General features: G+C 37.8%; 1 pseudogene; it reads right to left on the bottom strand.

The window, feature by feature from the left end:
- Positions 1-1,421: 1,421 nt before the first annotated feature.
- LOC149181584 (mitogen-activated protein kinase kinase 9 pseudogene) overlaps positions 1,422-14,994 on the bottom strand; it is a 172,213-nt pseudogene continuing 158,640 nt past the window's right edge.

The raw sequence follows: 14,994 nt of genomic DNA on the forward strand, positions 1-14,994 counted from the left end.
AATTAATAAAAATACTCCATCGTAACTAGAATGTGACAAATTAGTTATATGTCTGAAGCAAGACACTTCAATCGAAGTATAATTTGACAAGTTGTATATATCCAAAAGTTCTCGTTTATAGATTTAAAAAATATTTAATTTTTATAGATTAAAAAAATACTTCATATTAATTAAAGTCTCACGAACTATGAAATTTCTTTAGAGTTTGTTGCGTTATAATGGTTATGATATAATACATTATACATCAACAAATTTTGAGACTATAATTAAAATTTTTATTTTAATAGTTATAGATGTTCGAATTAAGAAATTTTTAATATTATAATAATATAATTATGTTTGATTTCAGATTTTTGTGATTTCTATTCTTAATTAGTATGTTTTTTAGATTAATCATATGCTATAAAATTGTCGAAGTTTCAAACTAATTAATGTGTTTCAAATCAATTAATATGATTTATTCTCACGACAAATAGTTAGAAACATCAATCAATTTTATAACACGTGATTAATCAGAAACACATATTGATTATTAATATATATATATATATATATAATTAAATGGAAATGTTTTTAAAAATGTATTTAATAGTGAAAGGTTATTATCAAAATTGTATTAAATTTGATAGAGTTTAAATGTTTTTAAAGTAATTTAATCCCAAAACAATTGCATCAACTTTGTATTAAATTTACAAATTCACATTCCATGGATGATGAAAAATGTCCAACGTTTCAACCAACCCATGTGTATCTTTGAATAAGTTTAAAACAATCACAGGAAAGTAACGAAAATTATAAAATGCTAAAATGCAAGTGCTAATCTTAAGGATCTATTACGCCGTGGAATGATATCATCAAAATTACACAAAAACTGGATCAAAGTTAAATACTCCGTGAAATAATTTAATTCCCAGAACAATTACATAACAACCAACTGAAATTAAATATCCAAAATTTTAAAAAATAAAAATTCCAAATAACTCAGACAACCCGTGCCCATCTTTGCATAAGTTTAAAATATTCAAATCAAAACAATGAAAATGAAAATAAAGAGTAATAAAAGAGGTTAAGAAGTTGAAAAAAAAACTGGCACATATGAATTCTTCTCTTCCCATCTATCAGTCTTTATTTCCTCGAATACTGAAAATGCAATATATGTCACGTCAGACCTCAAATAAGGTAAGAGTTAATAAATCTAACGTTAGGGTTCAGCATAGTTATCAATAACATAATTCTAGAGATTTGGCTCAAATGGTTCCCAAACTCTGCAATGCATAAAACTGGTGGATATATTTACACATTGGCGCACACGACAGAAAGACTTTTAAACCATGGGAACCACAGGAATTCATGGCTCTGAACAATCATTCAATGTTTAAAGATGCAAAGCCAAATAAAATTGAAGCAAAATATGCAACTAACTAATAACCAGTTTTTGGTGGCTCAGCGACTTTAGGAGTATAAGCAGATGAGGCACCTGCCTGTGAGACGAACGGATGGCTAAGTAGCTGAGACGCCGTCCAGCGCAACCCGGCATCCTTCTGCAAGCAACAGCGGATGAAGCTCTGGAACTCCGGAGAAGCAGAGGGCGGTGGCGTGGGCGGTTCCCCGTAGCGTGTAAGGCACATGAGCGTTGGCCAGTCCGGGTGGACGCCCGGTGGCAGAAAGGGCAACGGCCCGACGTAGCATTCCAGGAGGCTCAGCTCGAGGCTCCAGATATCGCCGGCGTACCCATCGTAGCGCCCATCGTTCATATCGGGGTCGATTCTCTCGGGGCTCATGTAGGCGAAGGTCCCTACGCAGGAATTGCAGGGATCGAGCGACTTCGACAGAATCCGACTCACGCCTAAATCCGAGATCTTGACCTGGCGCCTGCTGTTGAGCAAAAGATTGGAAGGCTTGATGTCTCTGTGCACGATCTCCACGCCAACAAGATCGTGCACAGAGACATCAAGCCTTCCAAGACATCTCCCCGACCTGGTCGTAGGCGCCGTGGCACTTGACCACGTATGGGGAATCCGTTCTCCGCAAGATCTCCATCTCGCGGCCGACGTCGCTAAGGGTGAGTATATCGTGGTCGCCTTGCACGATCTTGAGGGCGTAGAGGAACTGGGTTCTCCTGTGTCGGACCTTGTACACTTTTCCCCCCCGATGCCATACCCCAGAATCTCCAGTTTCTCAAGCTCCGACGGGTTGAACTCGTCTACTGTTCTTGCTACCGCGAGTGTCCGGGGCGGGGGTGGCAAGGGTCCCGGCGGGGGTGGCAAGGACACCGGGACGGCAAATCGTGCAGATAGTGCGGGGCGGGGAGGTATTGGGAGCCTGAGTGCTTGGTGCTTGAAGGTCTGGGATCGTCTCTGTTGAACATTCAGGGCTTCTCTTCCTGGTTTTCGATCATCTGGCCTGGTGATTGTCATGTTTTCTCTGAGCTTACACCGGGCAGATCGGGAAGAACTTCTGAGGGGTGCTGGAATTGGAAAGGTAGAAAGGGTGTTGGGTTTTGATATATATATATATATAGTTATTCTTCGGGTCAAATTTTTGCAAACTGTATCTCATTTGACTGCAATAAATAATGTGATTGTTTGCGTGATTTGATTTGAGTTTGAACATTATGCACCCATGTTCTCAGTCCTCAGTCTGTCGTGTATACTGAGGATTGCACTTCACAGTTAATTTTTTCATCCTGATGGTGCAATTTTACCTAGAGAACATTGCTCAGGCTTTAGACAACACTGTTCACGCTTCATGGTAATATTATATAATTGGTTTTTTCACCAGTATTCAAGAAAATTTAATATTTATTAATTTAATAATATATATATTTAATGGGTATATTATATAATCGGTATTTTTTTATCAGTATTCCAGAAAATTTAATATTTATTAATTTAATAATATATAGAATATTATAATTTAGATGTCAAATTAAAAGACACTTATTATATGATATACATAAATGTAAGTTGACTTATTATTATTATTCAAAAGAAACCAAGTCACTAGTAATTATCAATGAATATTATTCAAAAGAAACCACGCCACTAGTAATTATCAGTGAATAGTACATATGATCACAAACTTACACTTTGTCAAATACCTTTGGGTCTTGGAGATTAACCTATATCTTTATCTCTGAAACAAACTCTTATTTATCTATTAGCTTTTTATATTTTAGTTTTTTTATTATTTTAATATTTACCAATATAATAAAAAAAATATTAAAAAATTAAATCAATTTAAAAAAAAAAATAAAAACTTAAAACAAACTTCTACAATTATAATATTTTCATTTCAATATTATAGGAAATATTTTGGTTTTTTTAATTATTTTAATGTTAAAAAATTAAACCAATTATGTTTTTTTTTTAAACTAACTAATACAAATATAAATTTATATTATATTATTTTTATTTCAATGTAAGAAACATTTTGGTTTTTTTATTATTTTAATGTTAATTAATATAATAAAAAAATATTAAAAATTTAAATAAATTATTAAAAAATATTTTAAATTAAAGAATATAGATTTATATTATTTTCATTTCAATGTTATTGGAAAATGTAATAAAAGTTTGAATGAAATAAATGTGATTCGTAGAATATATAATCTGTAAATACAAAAATAACATTATGGCTAACTTAGAAACGAACATAAACATAAATAACATTATGGCCAACTTAGAAACGAACATAAACATAAACATGCTCTAATTTTTTATATTTTAATTTATTTATCATCTTAATATCAATATGATGGAAAACATTTAAAAAAACCAAAAGCACTGCTATTATATATATATATATATATATATATATATATATATATATATATATATATAAGGTCAATATTAATATGCTGAAAACATTAAAAAATTATTATGAAAACATTAAAGAAAACCAGGCACACCGATCCAGATGTAGATTATATATATATATATATATATATATTTGATGGGGTTGGAGAAAGTGTATTCTATATTTAGATCCTGAAAAATAAGCACGGAGCGAGAATTAAATATGAAGTTTATACCTATGTAGATTAGTGTTGTTATTTAAGGGTCAAAATAAATTTCCTTTTGGACAAGTGTTTAAAAGAGAAAAGAAAAAATATTCTTATCTCAACATGCATTTACTATATTTAGATATTTAGATGGTCAAATATAATTTAATAATTTTTTATCGAAAAAAGCCTGATATGAAATTTGTTTATTTATTTACCCTTATCTTAAATATAGTGAAATTTGTTTATATATTTATTAAATTAATTAATCAAATAATTTATAATATTAAGCTATAGTCAAATTTATTAAAAATATCATTAATAATAAGGAGCTTCAAATTTCAATATTGATGGACAAGAGTGCACCAAACATATATATGAAGTATTTTGATAGTCAAATACCATTCCAAACTTTTACAATTTTTTAATCGATATAAAAAATATAGTCAAACATATACCATTAAAATTGACAAATTGATCACCAAAATACTCACAATTTCAATGTTGACGGACAAGAGTGCACCAAACATATATATATAATATTTTGAGAGTCAAATACCATTCCAAACTTTTACAATTTTTAAGTCGACATAAAAAATATAGTCAAACATATACCATTAAAATTGACCAATTGAACACCAAAATACTCACTTTCCAACGCTCATAAAAAATAGTACATCCTTATAGTCAAACATATTTATACTTACAATCAAAATTGACCACGAAAATCTTCTTCCCTTTCCAAGACTCCTAAAAATAATGCACCGTTCGTTATAATTGGAATAATGTAAATTATGCATACATTTCTGGTTCCTTGCCCATTTTGGGCATGCACCCTCTCTCATATACTTGGAATCATTTAGTTGGAACAACAAAAGAAACTTTTGATTAATACATAGGAAGAGGTTATTATGTTATTTTGTTTGTATTACACTAATATTTTATCAAAGTATTATGAATGATTAAATATTAATTTATTATTAATTTTAAATACATGTAATATGTTTCCTATTTATAAATTATTTGTTAGTTTACTTAGATGTGAAGTAAGATATTAGTTGTATAAAAAAAAAATATATTGAAAATGTTAATTATTTGATAAACATAAATATTTTGAATAACTTATTTTTATGCATATTTTTTTTTATGAATTTACAATAAAAGTATATACATTTTTTTTAAGTTTCATTAGTTTGGAATTTTTGAATAAAGATATCAATCATAAAGGACGTTTAACCTAACATTTTAATGAAATTGTGGATTATGTTATGCAATTTATTTAATCTCAGAGAATGATATGACAATGTCTATGTTTAGTACACTTTATTATATGGAAATAGTATTTTAGAGAATTTGTAATCTAGTAGGATATAAGTCATTTTTGCAACCCCAAGGTTTTTCAATGCCCCTATTTTTTTTGTAAGATCAAGTCATTCTTTTTACTTTCAAAATGATTGATATACAAAGATATTTTTAACTTTTGGTCAGCGACTTGGGAAAGTAGCATAGACTCCTTCGACCTTTGACTCCATAATGGTTATTCATATTAGCAGAGGGAATCACCGCATATCTTGGAGTGCCAAGCTAACTAAGTCATATTGTTATGTTGAACCATACTTCTTTTACATCAGGTCATGTTTTTGGGCTAATCATGAGGTACCAATTAATATATGCGGATTGAGGCTAGACACTCTACCAATCACGTGGAGCCGAATTATAAACCAGGAGACAATTAAACCATAGAGATTGCTGTCAAACTATTTGCACTCATTAAACCAAAGATCCACATCAAAATGTTTGTGCTAGTAAGAAGTCAAATCATAAACCAAGATCTAATCAAACCATAGAAATCCATATTAAATGGTTTGCATTCGCTAAACAAATATCCACATCAAAAAATTTATGCTTGCTAGGAGCTAGATCCACATCAAATTGTTTGCGCTCAATAAAATCATAGAGATCCATGTCAAAATGTTTGCGCTCATGGAGCCAAGTCATAAAATAAGGACCAATCAAACCACATATATCCTAGTCAAAATGTTTATGCTCGTGGAGCTAAGTCATAAGCCAAGAACCAATCAAACCATAGACATCCACGTCAAAATGTTTATGCTCACAAGGAGCCAAGTCATATACTAGGAGCTAATAAAACCACAAATATCCTCGTCAAAATGTTTCTGCTCATGGAGCCAAGTAATATACCAAGAGCCAATCAAATCATAGATATCCTCGTCAAAGTGTTTGCACTCATGGAGCCAAGTCATAAACCAAGAACCAAAACTATAGAGAGACTTGAACTTGCAACTATCGAAACTTTGTTTCCTTAGAAAAGCCATGGAGGCAGAGCCTTCACATATTACTTTGCACTCATCCTTCTTGCTTATCACGACAAGTCATGTGACCATGAATTTATACATGAGAAAGAGTCAATTTGGGTAAAGGGCCGACCTTCGAGAGATATCACGGGACCATACCATGTGACTCGGTGTTATAGACATTTTTGTGCCTTACAACATTGAGCATAAAATGTCCATAATCTAAGGGATCCAAAGTCCCTAAACATGTTGTTCCTACCCCTAGAGGAGCAAGGCTAACAAACCACAACAATTCACAGAAGTTCTCCACCAGAAACTACTCAAAAACAAGTCAATTCAGGATCAATTCAGTGGCTCCACTAGCTGTTTGCGCTGAATGTCAAAGCCAACACTGGCTACCTGCGCTGAATGTCAAAGGCAACACTGGCTACCTGTGCTGAGCGAGAGTTGACATGTGGCAAGTTCATTCCACGAGGTGTCAAATCCCAGGAAGCTTCCAAAAGCTTCCTCAATGGCACTTGCCTCAGGGAATTCGACTGGTGATGAGTAAGAGGTTCCAAATCTCCAAGTGGAAGCAAGAACCTCCAAGTGGAATCAAGAACTGACAGAGGGAGAGGACACTAGTCAGATCTCAAGCTGACTCATCCTCTCTCCAAACATCTATATATGGATCTCTCCTCCATGAGATCTAGAGGCTGGAATTTTGTTATTGCAAGGAATTGCTGTTGGTTTGAGATTGGAATCATTGGGTGCTTAATGCTTCGAAGGGGGTGAAGATAGGAATTCCATTTGCTGGGAAGGAGATGCCGGATTGGAGCCCTCTGGGTTGTATCTCTTCCTGAACCTTGTTATTCATCAATAAAGCTATCTTGGTTTCTCCTATATACTGATGTATTTTGATGTATGATTGCATTAGTATGTTTAGTTTATTTCTAATCCTGAACTAGTTATGAATATGAATCCATGTATTGTGTAGTGTTCTCTTCTTGTGATCTTGTAGAAACCTCTTGAAGCTGGGCGAGCGAGAAGACAAGTAGCTGGGAACTTTCCAAGAGAAGAGAAACCGGATTGAGGGACAAACGGAAGACACCGGTTAGTCCATCCATCTCTCTTCATTCTTAATTCATAAAGGAATAATACTAGAATAGCTCTCTCTGTTTGTTGCTAAGGCACTGCCACACCTTAGGTGGATAGGATCGTCCTGCATAGGCATTTTTCCCCACAACAAATTGGCGACTCCGTTGGGGAGATCTGTTTAGTCATTTTATTTGTGTCTCTATCATTGTTTGTTTCATAGACTTGACAGCAACAATCGAACTGCATCTGCTATTCCCAGATGCAAAGTAGACAGTTGCTGCTTTGATCCAATCACTGGACTCGTCTATGATCTGAACAATGGACTCACAAATGATTTGATGATCCTTTGTGATAGATCTTAGTACCCCTCAAAGCATCCCTTTGATTGTACCTTGCTTGTTGCTTTTATTTGGCCTGAAACAGTAGATTAAATAGCAATCTGTGACCCAGAATCCAGAGAGAAACGAGAGTTTCTCCTTCAGCGCAGACCCTGTGAAGGGATTCTGCATTTCAACGCAGGTCTCGTGAAGGCTACCTGCGCTAAATGTCAAAACCCCTGTGTTGAGGTTGCGCTGAACCAGTTTGGCCTTGTGCAGCTGGGGTTCTCTGCTCTGTTTTGCCTTGTTTTGATCTCTGATTTTTGCAGCCTGTAACCAGCATAGGTACCAGTCTGATAACTCCTTTTATTTGCTTAAATTCCGCCTCCTTTTGTACAAAAAGACTGTGAGTGTTTTTATGTGTTTGTAGCGTCATTTACAGTTTTCCTTTGCAAGAGTGAAATAGTCATCCTGTAGCCCTTGATTCAGATCTGTTGATTGTGATCTTAGGAGTGAGTTCATTGGCTGTTTACAGTTGATTATACATTTGCTTTTGCTTATTGGTTTGAGTTTGTCTCTTTTAAGTGTCGAAACAAGTGTTCATTTCAGAAATCGTTAAGTGTTGTAATCTCTTCTACCCTCTCTGATTTCGGAAAAGTAAACTTGTTTGTATTTTTCATTTAAAAGCAAATTCAAAGTTGTACAAAAAGCTTTCTTTTGTAGGCATCAATACTAAGAAAGCGGAAAACAAACACCTGCATTGTGCATTTGCATCTTGATAGTTTGCATGTTTGATTTAGGAAAAGTGCATTAGAGTGTGCTGATTGCTCTTTGAGAAAAGATGGTGTCTTTCTTTTCCCTTAGTAGCTAGGATTTTCAAAGTTGAAAAGATATAAAGCTTGCTTATCATCTTTAGACTGCATTTAGGAATTGTATCATACATCTCGTGGTGAACCTTGAAAGGCAAACTTCTAAAAAGATCAACCTAAAATAAATTGAATGAACTTAACAACGCTTTGCAACATAACGCACAACATAGAGGTCTAGGCTAGAGATGTGTTTCGGTGTCGTAAAGCCTGGTGACTGTCGATCTCGTTGATGGTGGGTGATTCCTCCTGAGGGACGATAGCGCCAGTACAGATTGTGCTCCCACGTACCGTCGCGTATATATTGGGAGACCCCTATAGGCATAAAACCTTTATCCTTAGGAAGCCGTGTCGGCCGCCCTACTGATCGCAATGCATTGAACACAACATTCAGGAAGATCGACCGCCCGTACCCTAAAAAGTATTTTGTGGTTTTGCGAAAAGTTTGGCACACCCTCTGCCTAGAACTCCAGAGCAGTTCCTTTTGGCCTTTTTCAGACTCTATAACAGAAAAAGTCCATCTGAGCTTTTGTCACTTCGGGCTCGTTAAAACATCGAAGGAGACTAGAGTCATCTTTAGCTTTTTCTCGACTCTTTAAAACTGAAAAAGCAAGTTGTGTCTAAGCATCGTTAAAAATTTATTTTAAACGGAACAATCACCCCTATTCCTGCGTTGATCTTTAGGTTGAAAAATGGAGCACACCAACCAAGGAATTCCCCTTGGTGGAAATCCTAGTCCCTTCTCCTCTTGGGGAGATGTTGGTGCGCCCCATATGGCCACATTGTCGCTTCCAGGACTGACAATTGGCCTGCCGGTCTGGCTCTTTTCAACCAATGTCGTTAAGAACACCACTATTCCTGAACAGTCGAGTCAACAGTTAGACCAGACCAGAGTTGCCCACCAGCCTTCTACTTCATCTAATTCTTCCTCTCCTCCTTCCTCTTCGCTTGACGGAACGGGTAGAACAAAAAACCAAGTTCCTAAGGAGAAGAAGGAAAAGAAGAAGAAAGAGAAGAAGAAGAAGGAGCCAAAAGCGACTGGGGGCAAACAAGTGTCGTCCGACAAAAATCCACACACAGCACTGACCAGGCCTAAATCGCCATGTGTCATATGCAAGGGAGACCACTTCCACAGAGATTGTCCCTGCATCCCTCGGATACTAAGGGACTGGTCTCCCCGTCTGCACAATTCGGTAGCGTCAACCTCTGATAGCCATGTTGACTGCTCACCGTCAACTAGTGAAAGTGAAGTCACAGGACAGAGAGGGAAAGCTAGATTTCCCTGCAAACTGTGTGAAGGCGACCATGCCATCCACCGTTGTCCCTTCTTAGACGAGGCTAAAAGAGTTCTGGAAGATCGCTCGATTTTACGAGCGCAACTTCCTCCTGGATATCAAAAACTCCTGCCAAGTCCTTCACTAGTTGAGAACCTGGCTGGCCCACCCAGGTGGTCAGCCGAAGCACCTATCATTGAAGATGAACCGTCTGAATCCATACCTGATGAAAGTCAAAAGGTTGAGACGACAGTTGACCCAGTTTTTCCTTCAGAGGCTCTATCTTCGAATGATACCATCACAGAGGAGAATAAAGACGACACCGTCCAAATTCTCTTCATCAACACAGACTCCGACGAACAAGGGGGCAATTTGCCCATTCCTTTATCGCAGGAAGGAACTTCGTCATAGTCATACCCGGCCGTCTATTCGGTCCCACCACCAAGAAACCTAGTTGTCTCGTTCGACTGGAACCAACTAGGCAGACCCCGGTTGCCAGCAAGCATATCATTCAGAATTATCGTTCAAATATACAGAATGGTAATGGCTGGCACTATCATTGATGAGGGGGCATCTGTGAGTATCCTTTCCTCTATTGCTTGGAAAGCGCTTGGTTCGCCGACGCTTTTGCCTGAAATGAGAAATCTATCAGGCTTTGATAAAGGAACCAGTCGACCTTTTGGGATCCTCCCCAATGTGCCCATAACATTGAAAGGGAAGACCGTTCAAATGAACGTGATGGTCGTACAAGGACCCTTGGATTATAACCTACTCCTTGGACGAGACTATATATATTGGATGGGAGCCATCGTCTCCTCACTCTTTAGAGTAATGTGTTTTCCGCACGAAGGAAGAGTGATCAAGCTCGTGGATCATCTTTCATTTCCCGGATCACGCATCGCAAATAGTCATATACCATCCCTAAATGGTCTCTTCACTCAAGAAATGTCTCAACCCACGGTCCGTCCTCCTGATGAGCGCGAGTAATCCGGGAGGATATGACTGGACCCCAGGGGGCATGCGTCCTGGTCTGCTTCGGCAGGAGAACTTTGGGTATAGGGTAGGTTTCCGCGGGAGAATATGACTAGCCCGTACCCCGTCCGTGGTTGGAAGAGGGGTTGTTCTGGAATAAGATTCTTTTGTAAAATTTATGTGAGAGGGCGGGCATCGTCACTCACCTTTGTTTATCTCGGTAGACACCGCCGAAGAAGTGTTTTGTTGAAAGAATAACAAAACAATCTTTGGGTAGCCTGAAAGAGGTAGGCCTCTCCCGGTAAAACAAATGTTTTATCGGCAAATTGAGGGGTAACCTTGAAATTGTGCTTTATGCCTGGGGGCATGCAAACCTTTTGGAGTGCAAGCAAGGGGCGACTATTTATTTTTTAAATTTTTAGGTCCTCCCTTTAAACCTGTAGGTCTAACCCTTTAAACTCGTAGGATTAGTCGTTTCCGAACTTGCATAACGAAAGGATGCGGAGCAAAGCTTAGTGAGATGAAGCTCCATAAAAAATAGAATCTTGATGAGACATTCTTATCATATGACTGGGTAATCGAGCAATTTTAGCACATAGTTCATGCTCGTTAAAAAATAAACGCAAGATCCGAGCAGTTTTAGCGCATAGTTCATGCTCGTTAAAAAATAAACATAAGATCGAGCAAATGTTTCCACCCGTGTTTAAGCTCGTTAAAAAATGAACTATCCCGGTAAATAACCACAGTGAATGTAATATCATCAGCCATTAAAGCCTTGGTCGTGTTTGCACCGTCACCTCCACTTTTCCATTGGCCGATCGTTCACGTCCATATGATTGTTTACCCATTTTGAGGAACAGCTGCGAAGAGTGATTTCACTAGCCATCCTTGTGACACTGCCTTGATTGGAAAATTCCAATTTGTACCTGGAATCAGCTGCTAACCCTGTTTATCACTCGTTCCTCAAAAGACGAGTCTTCTTTAAGCTCTTTTCATCTGACTCGTAAAATATGAAAAGATTGCCGAGTTTTGGCCTTCCAGCTCGTTAAAGCGACCGGAAGAGCTATCCCTCCTCTAGATTTTAATCTTTTTGGACCTGAGGGATTATTGCACAAAAAGATCGAGCGCTTGTTTTGTTCGACTCGTTAAAGCTATCGAAAACTCATCCCTTCTGTATTGTTTTATACTTTTTCGGACTTAAGGGATTAGATGACGAAAAAGGACTTTTGGAGTTAACTTTATGTACCTTTTCAGACTCTCTAAAAATGAAAAGGACCGAGTTATCTTTGTCGTTAGACTCGTTAAAATCATTAAATAGCGACAAACTTGTCTTTAGACGAGAACGAGTTTCACTATCGCTAAGCTCGTTAAAACATAGCGATGGGCTTGCCCGAAGGGTAGGTTATAGAACAAGCATATGTTATCCTCCTCAAGCTTGACAAAAATAAAGAGGTACTGGTCAGCAATGACTGGGGAAAAATTGGGAGAAACTCAAGAAAACTTTGATGGTAGCAAGTCGCTCTTGAACATGACACTTTTCCTCCGTACCACAATCGGGTTGGGTTGTTTCATTCACCGGTCACATCCATGGTCTCACCATACCATCCATATTTGGGGTAATGCTACCGATCCATCGCATCAGTGTCGCCATATGTTCAAGAGAAGTCGTTCAGAAAAGTCAATCGTGTCCCATCCACTGCCATACATTATCCTTCATCCTTTCATGACCGCCACCCTGAATCATATGTCACAGATCGTTTTCACCTCCATCAAAATCATTAACTCCGTTCCGTGTCATTGATGTGGGATTCATTAAGGCCCTCCTTTGACGGATCACTTCTTGTCGACATCAGCTCATTATCCAAGAAGTTGATCTAGGAACAACCCCTTCAGTACTTTGAAGCTTGCATGCCTCAATGGCAAGTTTCTCACTTTCGGCGACGGGTATACATCAATGACCTTCGACCGAAAGATTTTGCGTGGTGTTCGACGCCAAGTCCTTTATTCACACCACGTGAATTGTACTGCAGTACCTTGAGGGTCATTATCATTATCGGTGAATCCTCTCGCGCTTGTTAACGGTTTTCATCATTGACCGGTAATCAAGCGATGTCTTTCCATGTTCGACTTCAGAACATTTCTCACATGGATCGACTTGTACTTAGAGTGAAGATCGAACGAGTTTGAAGACCCCGGATCTAGTTTCATCCATCCGGGCTGCGATATATATTCAGGAAAGATAAAGACATTGACATGTACATCATTGCAGCAGATAATCATCCTACTCAAAGGATGATAATTTCATCAAAATTATCAGTCTACCATCAGACGATTGTCTGTTCTATGTACAGAAAAATGAATTTATAAAGCTGAGCATGGGAATGCCCGCCTCAGCTAGATCATGAAAGCAGTATGAAAAATAATGTATTGTATTGTATCTTATTACAGGTCTCCTCCCAGCATTGGATGAACTTCGGATCCCCCTGATAAAGCATTTCACCCGATAAACAGCCTCATACTTTAGGGGGCAACTGTTATAGACATTTTTGTGCCTTACAACATTGAGCATAAAATGTCCATAATCTAAGGGATCCAAAGTCCCTAAACATGTTGTTCCTACCCCTAGAGGAACAAGGCTAACAAACCACAGCAATTCACAGAAGTTCTCCACCAGAAACTGCTCAAAAACAAGTCAATTCAGGATCAATTCAGTGGCTCCACTAGTTGTTTGCGTTGAATGTCAAAGACAACACTCGCTACCTGCGCTGAATGTCAAAGGCAACAATGGCTACTTGCGCTGAGCGAGAGTTGACATGTGGCAAGTTCATTCCACGAGGTGTCAAATCCCAGGAAGCTTCCAAAATCTTCCTCAATGACACTTGCCTCAGGGAATTCGACTGGTGATGAGTAAGAGGTTCCAAATCTCCAAGTGGAAGCAAGAACCTCCAAGTGGAATCAAGAACTGACAGAGGGAGAGGACACTAGTCAGATCTCAAGCTGACTCATCCTCTCTCCAAACATCTATATATGGATCTCTCCTCCATGAGATCTAGAGGCTGGAATTTTGTTATTGCAAAGAATTGCTGTTGGTTTGAGATTGGAATCATTGGGTGCTTAATGCTTCGAAGGGGGTGAAGATAGGAATTCCATTTGCTGGGAAGGAGATGCTGGATTGGAGCCCTCTGGGTTGTATCTCTTCCTGAACCTTGTTATTCATCAATAAAGCTATCTTGGTTTCTCCTATATACTGATGTATTTTGATGTATGATTGCATTAGTATGTTTAGTTTATTTCTAATCCTGAACTAGTTATGAATATGAATCCATGTCTTGTGTAGTGTTCTCTTCTTGTGATCTTGCAGAAACCTCTTGAAGCTGGGCGAGCGAGAAGACAAGTAGCTGGGAACTTTCCAAGAGAAGAGAAACCGGATTGAGGGACAAACGGAAGACACTGGTTAGTCCATCCATCTCTCTTCATTCTTAATTCATAAAGGAAGAATACTAGAATAGCTCTCTCTGTTTGTTGCTAAGGCACTGTCACACTTTAGGTGGATAGGATCGTCCTGCATAGGCATTTTTCCCCACAACACTCGGACCTACGGGTCACTAGTCACCCTCATGTTGATGATCATGGCATCACACCTACCGCATGGCACTCTCTGAGTGGTGCCACATGTCACCAAAAATCACTTCGATTGATCTACAAAAAATGTCATTTCAACATGCCACATGTCATCATGTTAGTTTGCCATGTCATTGTTCATACGTCATCATCTTTAAGCTAGTCTTACGCTACCATGTGTCACTATAAGCCATTAGTCCAATATAGATCTTCCATCTATGCATCCACGTCAGGGGTGCCACACTATAATCACGTGCACTATGGGTACACATGGCATCCAAATATGTGGTATGACTTAAACACGACATATGTCATTATGTCGGCAGACCAACCAACTCCTCCTCTCATTTTCGAAATGATATGGGTGGGGATCTCCTTTGTTTGCATTTTTCTTTTCTTTTGATTGTTGAAAATGGACATTTCTAGTTTTGGTTATTATCTGGATCATGGTGAATCTGGTTATGTGGCTTTAACTAAAATTTGATTCTTTTTCCTAGCATTTTGTTTCCTTATTTTGGTTTTGTAACAATGACATGAATTGTGTTTTAA

The sequence above is a fragment of the Pinus tabuliformis genome, chromosome 3_2 (assembly GCF_031772625.1).
Source record: "Pinus tabuliformis cultivar Carrire ecotype Pingquan chromosome 3_2, CPIR1, whole genome shotgun sequence".
Taxonomy (NCBI): domain Eukaryota; kingdom Viridiplantae; phylum Streptophyta; class Pinopsida; order Pinales; family Pinaceae; genus Pinus; species Pinus tabuliformis.